The sequence below is a fragment of the Thalia democratica genome, chromosome 5, assembly GCF_965202585.1.
Source record: "Thalia democratica chromosome 5, ktThaDemo2.hap1.1, whole genome shotgun sequence".
In the NCBI taxonomy this organism is placed as follows: domain Eukaryota; kingdom Metazoa; phylum Chordata; class Thaliacea; order Salpida; family Salpidae; genus Thalia; species Thalia democratica.
The window spans coordinates 43,932,502-43,942,409 of NC_139169.1; positions in this window are offsets into that span (position 1 = coordinate 43,932,502).

Below are 9,908 nucleotides of genomic sequence, written 5' to 3' on the forward strand. Positions count from 1 at the left end.
ATTGTTTTATTCATTACAGAAAGTTGTATCTGACAAAAGTTCTAACTTTATCTAGACTTTTTTTTAATTTTTTAAAACTCAACATATTTTGGATTTAAAGCTTGTATATACAAATATAGCTATAAAATCTAACGGAAATTTAAAAGAAATTACTATGTAAAATAATTTGAATTTTGATAGCTTAAGAAAAACTTTTTTCTAATCATATTTCAAAAAAAAAAAAATATATATTAGTAGTTATCAGTATTTAGAGTTTTTAATAACACTTAAATTGTTTAAAGTTGAGTCCGCACTCTGGCGCTAAAAATGCTTTTGTTTATCAAAATAAAAAGACGTGGACATATGTGTGCAATTTATACTTCTACCATAATAAACGAAATGATTTAAATATTTATGAAAATAAAATTCGTGTGTAGATACTTATGAAAATAAAATTTGTGTGTAGCAGTTGGCCCACACAGTAGATGATATCAAAAAGAGAAAAGATCATTCGCAGGAATCGGATTTCACAAAAGAAGTGCAACTTCAAGCAAAATTTACAAATTTTTATGATGATTTTGGCGCCATGGAGTTCTTACCACTCGGCTGTTTTGTTTTATTTTTTATTTTTTCAAAGCATGTTTATATATCAAAAATGATTTTGAATAAGTTTTTTTTGTCTTTTTTTTATAATAAACATTTATTTAAACAATCTCTAATAAAAAAAAGTTATTATTTGTTTTCGATGACTGAAAACGTTTCTATGCAAGCCTAGTGTTTCAATTTTCGATAAGTTTAGGTAGCTAAGTAGTTTAGTTTATTAATTATTTGTTTACTACATATTTCACTCGTAATTTTCAAAGAAGTTAAAGTAGATTTTTTAGCTTTTAGTAAACAAGTTAACACGTTTAAATTTATATATACTTTTAATGATAAACTTATAAACTTAAAGTTGTCCTATAGAAAACTTTTTTTATAAAATAACTATATATGAAATTTTAATATTTTTTCTATGTATGTCCTTAAAAGACAGACAACTTAAACGTAAAGAATATAAAATGTTATAAGTTATTTTAGAAAAGAATATTAACTTTTTTCAAATTATATTAATTGGTAGACAAAAACGTTAACAATTCAAACAAAATGTTAATGACAAATTAGTTGTAGAAATTAAAGTGTAGAATGATTAAACTGGTACTTAATGTTTTGCAAGGCAAAAAAGTGTTATATTTTGTTGTGAAAGGTTGAATTAAAACTGTAATTAAGGTTCTATAAAAAGACATTAACTGTATCCTTGGAGTATGACTCGATAACCGAAAGGTTTTTTGTCGATAAATTTCTTAGGCCAAAATGTTTGAGCGCTACATCTTGTCGTTCAATAAACAAAATTCATGACATATTATTCGTTCTTGCCGGTGAACGATTATTGTACATTAATTTTATCATTTTATCTTAATGCCGTAAAGTATTTGACCTAAAAAGCAAAAATTACTTCTTTTAAGTTATTAAAATGTTTATACTTTCTATATTTCATTAACCATTAGTTAAGAGAGCTATAAATTCTTCTAGACGAGTATAAAGCAGTATAGAGCAGTATTTTAACAATTAGTTTAAGGCTTTTTTTTTCTTAACAAGCCTGACCCCATTAATAATTAACAAAAAAACGTTATTTTTTGTAATTACAGGTAAAGGTTTTTGAATGAATACAAAAGAGTTGAAAGATAAAAAATGAAAAATTAATAACATTACTATAATGCATTTTTTATTTTTAGAATTAATAACTACTTATTAAAAAAACAAGCTTCATTTCTTAGTTATATGAACTGTAAATATTATAAATGTTTTAGCGAAATTGAATAAAATACAGTTAATATGAACATAGCCTTAAGAGACTGTAGTAAAACTAAGGCATTCAAAAAAACTTGAAGAAATATTTTAAAAAGTCCGAAATATCTCTTAGGAATAAACATTTGTTTCAATCAAAAGTTTAGTTAAAATATTTTTTATTAATTGCTTTACACTATTTTTTTAAATAACTTACAAAATTACACTTAGTTATTGTTTAGAAAAACCTAAGTTATTTAAAGGTATTCTCTCAAATTTTTCAACGTTTCTATTTTTTTTTAATATACACCGAGAATATTTTCATCAAATTTCTAGCTTAATCAAATAAAAAGGTTTTTTGTATTTTGCTTAGTAATTTGTATTTTATCTTTAACTAGTACAAATTATACTATAAGTTATTATATATCATAAATTAGTTTTAGTTTGAAAATGTCCTATCAAAAAATAAACAATTGTAAGACTTTGAGTTTTTTATAAGTAATTTAATAACATTTTTGATAAAATTAAAAAAAAACTAAAGACATTTTAAAATATGTTTAAACATATTCAAATATTATAAAACTTTTAATTTTGAAACAAAGAAGTTTATTATAAAATCAATTTCCTGATAAATAGATACGACATACATGTTGACTAATTGGATTATAGAATATTATTTGAAGTTTCATTGATGTGGTTTTATCTAATTGATATTAAAAGTAACCGACAAGTTTTTAGATTATCTATAATACCATAAATAAATTTATTAGTTTAAAATCCGTTGATTATATAGGATATTAAATTAAGTTTTAAGAATTAAAAGTTTTTAGTAGGACTGGTTTTAAAAAAAGCTTTTTCACTGGCTAAGTTTCTGTTTTTTAAACACCTGCCTTAGATGTAGTCGAATTAGAAAACATTTATTGGTTTAGTAATATTACGTACAGTTAGTAACAATTATTTTTTTTAGTATTGTTTTTTTGTTTGTGTATAAAAATATTTCAATACTGACTATTTTTTTGCAGTTACATTATATAAAAAAATTACAAGAAAATCGTATAAGAAAATAATCATTGTAAGAAAAATTAGTCATAAGTTTAATATTCTTCTAATTTATATAGTGACTAACAAATTTTCTATCATTCGAACTAAAAATCAGCGCAAAATTTTAAAGTTTTATTAATAACTTAAGAAAGAAATTGAGAAAACTTAAGTCTCAAGAAAATTAAAAACAAACTCAACGACCTTTCGAAATGACATCCAAATTTAAATTTGTTTTATGATTCTTTTGAAAGCAACGAAAAGTATCACCCGAAAACACGTTTTCGGTTTGCTACCAAATTATACTTAACTTAACTGATTCACTTTTATGTTTGTTAAAAAATTACAATTAATATGTTCGATCTAATTTTAAAGTATGTAATTTTTAGTCGATTTAAAATTTTTAAAACATTTGAATATTTTACTACTAATCGATTAAACTTTTATACTTGGATCATATATACTTTTCTAAACTAAATTTACATGAATAAATACTTAAATGCTATTTAGTTAAAATTAAACTTTTCTTTATGGGAAATATATATGTTTACGTAATTCTAAGTTTATAGCTAAAGTTATTATTGTTGAATAATATAATTAAAAAACCATAATCCATGGTACTGTAACTTTTATTTTTTCAAGTGTTCGTTTTAAAATTCAGTAATAATAATTTTAGATTCTTCTAGTTTTAATATTATTTTGATCGAAATTATGCAAAATTTGCATTGTTATAATATCTGAGTTAGTATCTTTAATAACGACAACAAACTACTTTGTTGTAGGTTTCGGAGACTTCAAGCAGAACTTTTTCGATGTATATACTTAGTTTGATATAGAAAAAGACTAACAAACTACAAACTTACTTTTTTCAAATTTTTTCTTCATTAAAAATAATGCTTAACTTTCCTCTAAATCTATGAACATTTGTTTGAATTCGTTCAGACATTACAACTTCAAGTCGTCTCGAAGTCACCATTGTTTATGTTTGCACTGTTGTCAGCCTATCTATCATCATCACCATTTATTTGTCTTATCATCATTTTCTGATATTGTACCAAATAAACTTTTGTGAACTTTATACATTACTGACTTGCTCGCTAATTACCTATATGCGTAATTAATTCTACTTTATCAGTTAAACTGTTCGCTTGCAAATAAAGGTGTATTTAATTTTAAATTACATGGATTTTTTCGGGAGTGAAACAATACTATAAAAATTGATAAATTTTCATTGAAACTTTTTTTTTAAATTTCAAACTAAGTAATCAATGAACTTATTAAACTTAGCTTAAAGATTTTTTAATTAATAAATTTATCTTATTACTTTTTAATGAAAACGTTAACTGTTTCAAATTGCAGAAATACTTTAAAGTGATTACAATAACTTTGCTAAGATGCTGTAAGGTGAAAATCATCAGGGAATTTAAAAGAAATTGTAATTTTAGTATAAAGCGTTTGTAAAAAGCGATTTTAAAATTGTTTAAACGTTAAGTTGTAATAAAAAGTTTATTAGTAAATACTGTTTGATACCTGATTTGATTTTATAAAAATTAGAATACCCAAGAAACTGGTATTGTATTTAAACTAAAACAGATACATTTAAACATTACTGATGTTTAATAATCAAAGAATTCTTTCTTTTTAATGACTTTTTTGTTCAACACAACTAAAATAGCAAAACAAAACAAAATAAATCAGTTGTTAAACAATTAAAAACTTGTATTCATACATAATTTGTACAGCTTTCTAAAATAAAAAAAAAACTGTTGAACTTTATATGTGCTAATTTCTTAAATAATGAATACAGTTAACTATTTTTAGTTATAATTCAGCTGACGTTAAACTATTTATTAGTGATCATTAACATTCCCCAAAAAACCTGAATTTTTTTTTGGCATTAATTTTAATTGATACTTTTACCTAAATAAAATTATGAGAGCCATAAAAGCTAGGGTCAAAAACATAACTAAAATTTCAAAGTTTTATACATCTTGTACTATGTACTTTATTGTATTAAATACTAAAAGCTCTAAAACTGAATCTAAAATGAAAGAAAATTAAGCAATAATTTCAAAGCAAGCTTTTGTTTCATTACATAAATTTCATTAAATTACAGCTGAGTAAAAATAAAAAATCTTTAAAACAATTAAAAATACAACAATACAGTTAAAAAAGGAACGTCAACGAAAGAACAAACTAGATTAATCAATAGACTTATTACCATTTTAGATGTACTTTATGTAACATTCAAAAAATATCAATTCTTATAAAAAACTATGCTTTAAAAAGTAAAAAAAAAACATACAACATAAATGGTAAATTTCTTTAATTGTCACAATCACATTACTAAATAAAAAAAAGTAAACAGTTAAACTATTATCATAAAATATTTATAAAATTAAAAATAAAACTGTTTTGTATTACTTTATTTTTACCTTTTTAAAGAAGTTGAAGAAGAATCCATCTTTTAGTCATTTATGTTTACTATTAAGTTTGTTTACGTCGTTATATAAGTTAATTTTTTATGTCTAAAAATGTTTTCTACTACTTTTGTTTTTCAAGGTTTAAAGTTAAACTCTATTTTCACTTGCAGAGTTTTTACATTACTTAATATAATTGAATAAGAATAGAGTAGTTAGGTTTAAATTGTAAAGACTTTTAACAAAATGAAATACATCAAAATTTAAATACATATTTTTTATTAATAAAAGAAAATATTTTAACTGTATAAAAAGAACTAAATTATAGAGTCAGTAATAAATCTAATCTAATTCACTACTTTTACTCTAACAGATGTATGTACCTGTATGTTTACAACAAATAATTGAATTATTTAAACTTTTATTAGTCTGTTTCGCTTGACTAATTTTATATTAATTTAATTTATATTATTCATTAATATAAGTATATGAAACTGAAAGAAGCTGATTGCGGAAAACAAAGTATTTCCAAACTAGCTGGATTTGGATCGGGCCAAATCTCAGCTAGGATCCGGCCGATCACTACCCTATATACATCATCAATGTTTCAGTCTTCTAGATTATTACTGTGTAGTTTTTACAAATTCGCTTTTTATTGAAATTATTGTAATAAAACGATAAAAGCTTTTGAATTGAATTTTAGTTTTATTTCATTCAAAAGCTTTTACTACTATAAGTTAACTAAGTACAAGCTGTCTTATTTTTTAAACTTTGTTTTTATCCCCGACTTTTACGGCTTTTGGATTTATTTTGAATAATTGAATATAATTTATCTTTCAGACATTTTATAACTATTTTAAAGACCGTCTACCATTAGTTTCTAAATTAAAATTGAATAATGTCTTTAGAAAATTAACATGGTAAGCTTTAACCAAAATTTCAATAACTTATTCTTAAAGAATATAAACGACAGTTTAACTATTTCTTTAAAAGTAAAACTAAGCAAAAAACGTGTGTTTCTACTTTAGCTCTATCAGGTTAATCAAAAAATCAACTCAAACTAAAGTGATCATGATCGTATTCTAACTTTTGCTTATTTTGTTCTGATTTTAGTTACAATAAGTAATTTAATCGTATTTATACAACGTTTATAGTTTTTGCAGATTCGTAAGTTTTAACCCAAATTTGTCTTTGTAATTCAGTGTTTATGAAAATGTGCACCTGTGACCAAAAGTGCGCACAGAGTATAATTTACTATGTAAATGTATTATAATAAGCAACATATATAAGTTTAGGTTTTTGTCAAATCAACATACAATTAGGACTTACGACTTTACTCCGTATTAAGTTAATAATAAATTTTTGGGAGTTTGAAAAATTTGTAAAAATATTGACACTTAAGTTAGTTAACAAAAAAAAATATTTCAAAAGTTTTTTGTTTAACATCCGTAATATAGTTTTATATATAAATGAATAAGTTTAAAACATTTATATTACTACCATTTTTAAGTGCTATTTATTGTTTAATTATTGTTTAAAAAAGGCAGTTTTTCCCCGTGAAACCAGGTTATGAGAAAAAAACAATGACAAATTATCATTTTTGTGTGTACATGCTTAAAAAAAATAATTTCTTTGTAAATATTTATTGATTTAATAATTTTCAAACTAGTTAAGCGAAAAAATACCTGTCTGTTTTTAACTTAACTGAAAAATAAGCAGCTATAAAAATTTTAAACCTATGCTGCAGAAAAAAGATTTTATAATTGTAGTTATTTAAAACGCGAAAATTACACATTTAATTTTTTAGTATTATTTATTCTTTATATCTTAAACAATGTTTACGACAGAAATCAAGTTTTAATTTGAAGCTCTAGAAACAAAAATTTTTATATCTAGTATGAAAATTAAGTCAAGTTTATTGAAATTTTACTTAACTTTTTTTGTATATTTTAAGTTTTCTTTTTACAACTGCTTAACTATTTTTTACATAGCTTATTTAAGTTTACAGTTACGACATTTCAATTAAGGTACTTTGCTAAAACTACTAGCTCAAACAAGCTTAGTAAATAACTTTTTCTGAATTAAAAACGAAAGTTAAATAAACAATGAACGCTTCGAAACCTTTATGTAACAAAAAGTACTTAAGCAATTAGTTTTGATTAGAAGCCAATTACTTACATTTTACACAAAAGTATAACATAAAGTTTTTTATAATCCAATAAAATTTGCAGTTTTGTGTTTATTTAAGCTTTATGTATCAACAACTAAACTTGTTTTTAGTGTTTTAAATAATATTTTAACTACTATACGCAATATAAAATTTTTAACTGTTAAAGTTTTACATCTAGCTTTTGTATACTTGAGCATTCAAACTTTATAAAAAGTAGTTTAAATATGAATAAAACATAAATAGTTTTAATTAACAGCACACTTAATGTTTAATGTATTTCGCCAACAAAAAAAAAGGTAATAACGTCATTAAGACTATTAAATAGTAAATAGTTTACTGTTAAAATATAACTTATGTAAATTTTTGCAAACATATTAAAACTATTTATCACAGTATTCTTCAAAATCTAAAAAAAAATTCAATTCAGCTAAGTATTTTCTATTTTTCGACATGTTTTTTGCAATTCATAATCTTTACATTGACTAAACGTTTCTACAACTAAAAAATAGCTTTATTACTTCTATAGAAAATATTGCATTAACTAGACTTCTTATAGTATTGTATATTATTTTTGTTTTATAAATCTAAAAGTTTTCAGCTTATATAAAAACATATAAGAAGACAATTTATATTTTAGCTTCATAATATTTTTAGCCTACTTTTTAATTCCTCTTTTTTTTAGTATGTTCTATATTTATTTAGTCTAAAATGTATAATAAATCGTATATACTATTTATTTTAGTGTTTTCTCAGTTTTTATGAGCTTCACCAACTTACAAAACTTTAAGTAGTATAGTAGATACAAACCAATTTAAGTAACTTTTGATTTGTTTTAATCCATAATATTAACGGTTTTTACTTTTACCTATGATTTACAAAATCTTCCACTTATTTATTTTAATGATTTTTTCAGGTTAAATTTACAAATCACAAACCTAAAAAACCCTGTATTGTTTTTAGTTTCGATTAAATAAAAATTGGGACTACTTTTAGTAATTAAATACTTAAGTTATTTTTAATCTAATTTTTATCAATTTTCAGTTATTTTATTTTTTTATAGCTAAGCTTCTAAGTAGAATTTTTGATTTGTTTGTTCAATAAATGTTTTTTTTCTAATATTTACTGGTTAGTAGACTAGTTGTATAAAGTGTTTTCATTATAACTAATTGCAAAAGTAAACAAATATGTAAAAGTTTTAAAGTTTTAGAATAGTTATAATTTATATTTATGTAAAATAATTTGCAATAGCAAAATAATTATTTTAGTTTGTTAAAACAGTTAGTGTAATATATATCTTTATTATGACAGATGCTACTGTAAAAATTATTAGACTTTATAAACTAAAGCGATTTTTTCTAATGATTTTAAGTAAAGTCCATTAGAAAAAGCAAAAAGTACTACTTTAGTTTAATGAAGTAAACGATTTGAATTTAGTTCTTAAATGACAATTTATTTTATACTTATTTTACAATGATATTGTTTTGCATGTCAAAATACTACTTTAAATACTAATACAAATATTTAAACGTAAAAACTTTTAAAGCATTAACTTAAATGGAATAAATGAATTTTTCCTTATAATTCCTACATATGTAGTATAAAATTAGTTAAAAAATATATTTAAGTAGACTTTATTAGTACATTTACAAAACCTAAGTCTACGCATTTTTAGACTTAATTCAACAATAACACAACCTTAGCTTAGGGAAAACAGTCAAAAAGCGGCACAATTCTAAATGGCGCCGAAATATGTTTACATACAACAAAAAATGTTCTAGCCAACCACTAATTAGACAAAAACGCTTAACCCGTTGTTCTTATTCTGTATTTCTGATCAGTTTACCTTAACTAAACTTTAAAATTGATTACCGTAGAAGTATTTATAAAACATCTGTCAACCACTTAGTATCCTTATTAAATATTTCGGTCAAATATAAACTAGCAATTTAGTTTTAATAAAATAGATTAAGAATAAATAAATAAAATGTTGAATTAAGAAAAAAAGTTATTAATTTCTTCAAATCACTATGTATAACTTTGCAGCATGTATACTTTTTATTCACAGTTTTTCGAGTACATTCTAATTAGTGTGGTATATTTTATAGTATTCAATTTTTCTTGTATGCAAATTTGTTGCTTTAAAATAATATTGTTCTGTAGAAATTTAGTTGTAACTATTACTATATCGATAGTACTTTATACTGTAAATTGTTTTAGTTTATAAAAAATAATTAAGTTTATAAAACTATTAAATAATATTTTTTTTTAACTAAATTGTTTTTAAATTTTTTTTTTTGTTAACTGATTACTGTAGATTTGTTTAAAGTTAATTATGCTGTAGTTAAATTGTTTTTCTAGTAATAGCATATTTTGTAAAAATGTTTTTAATGAATTACTTTGCTGTAAAAACATAAAAAACAATATGCCTAATCAGTAATTAAAGAAAAATGTATAAAGCTTCTTTTATCAGTAAGCAT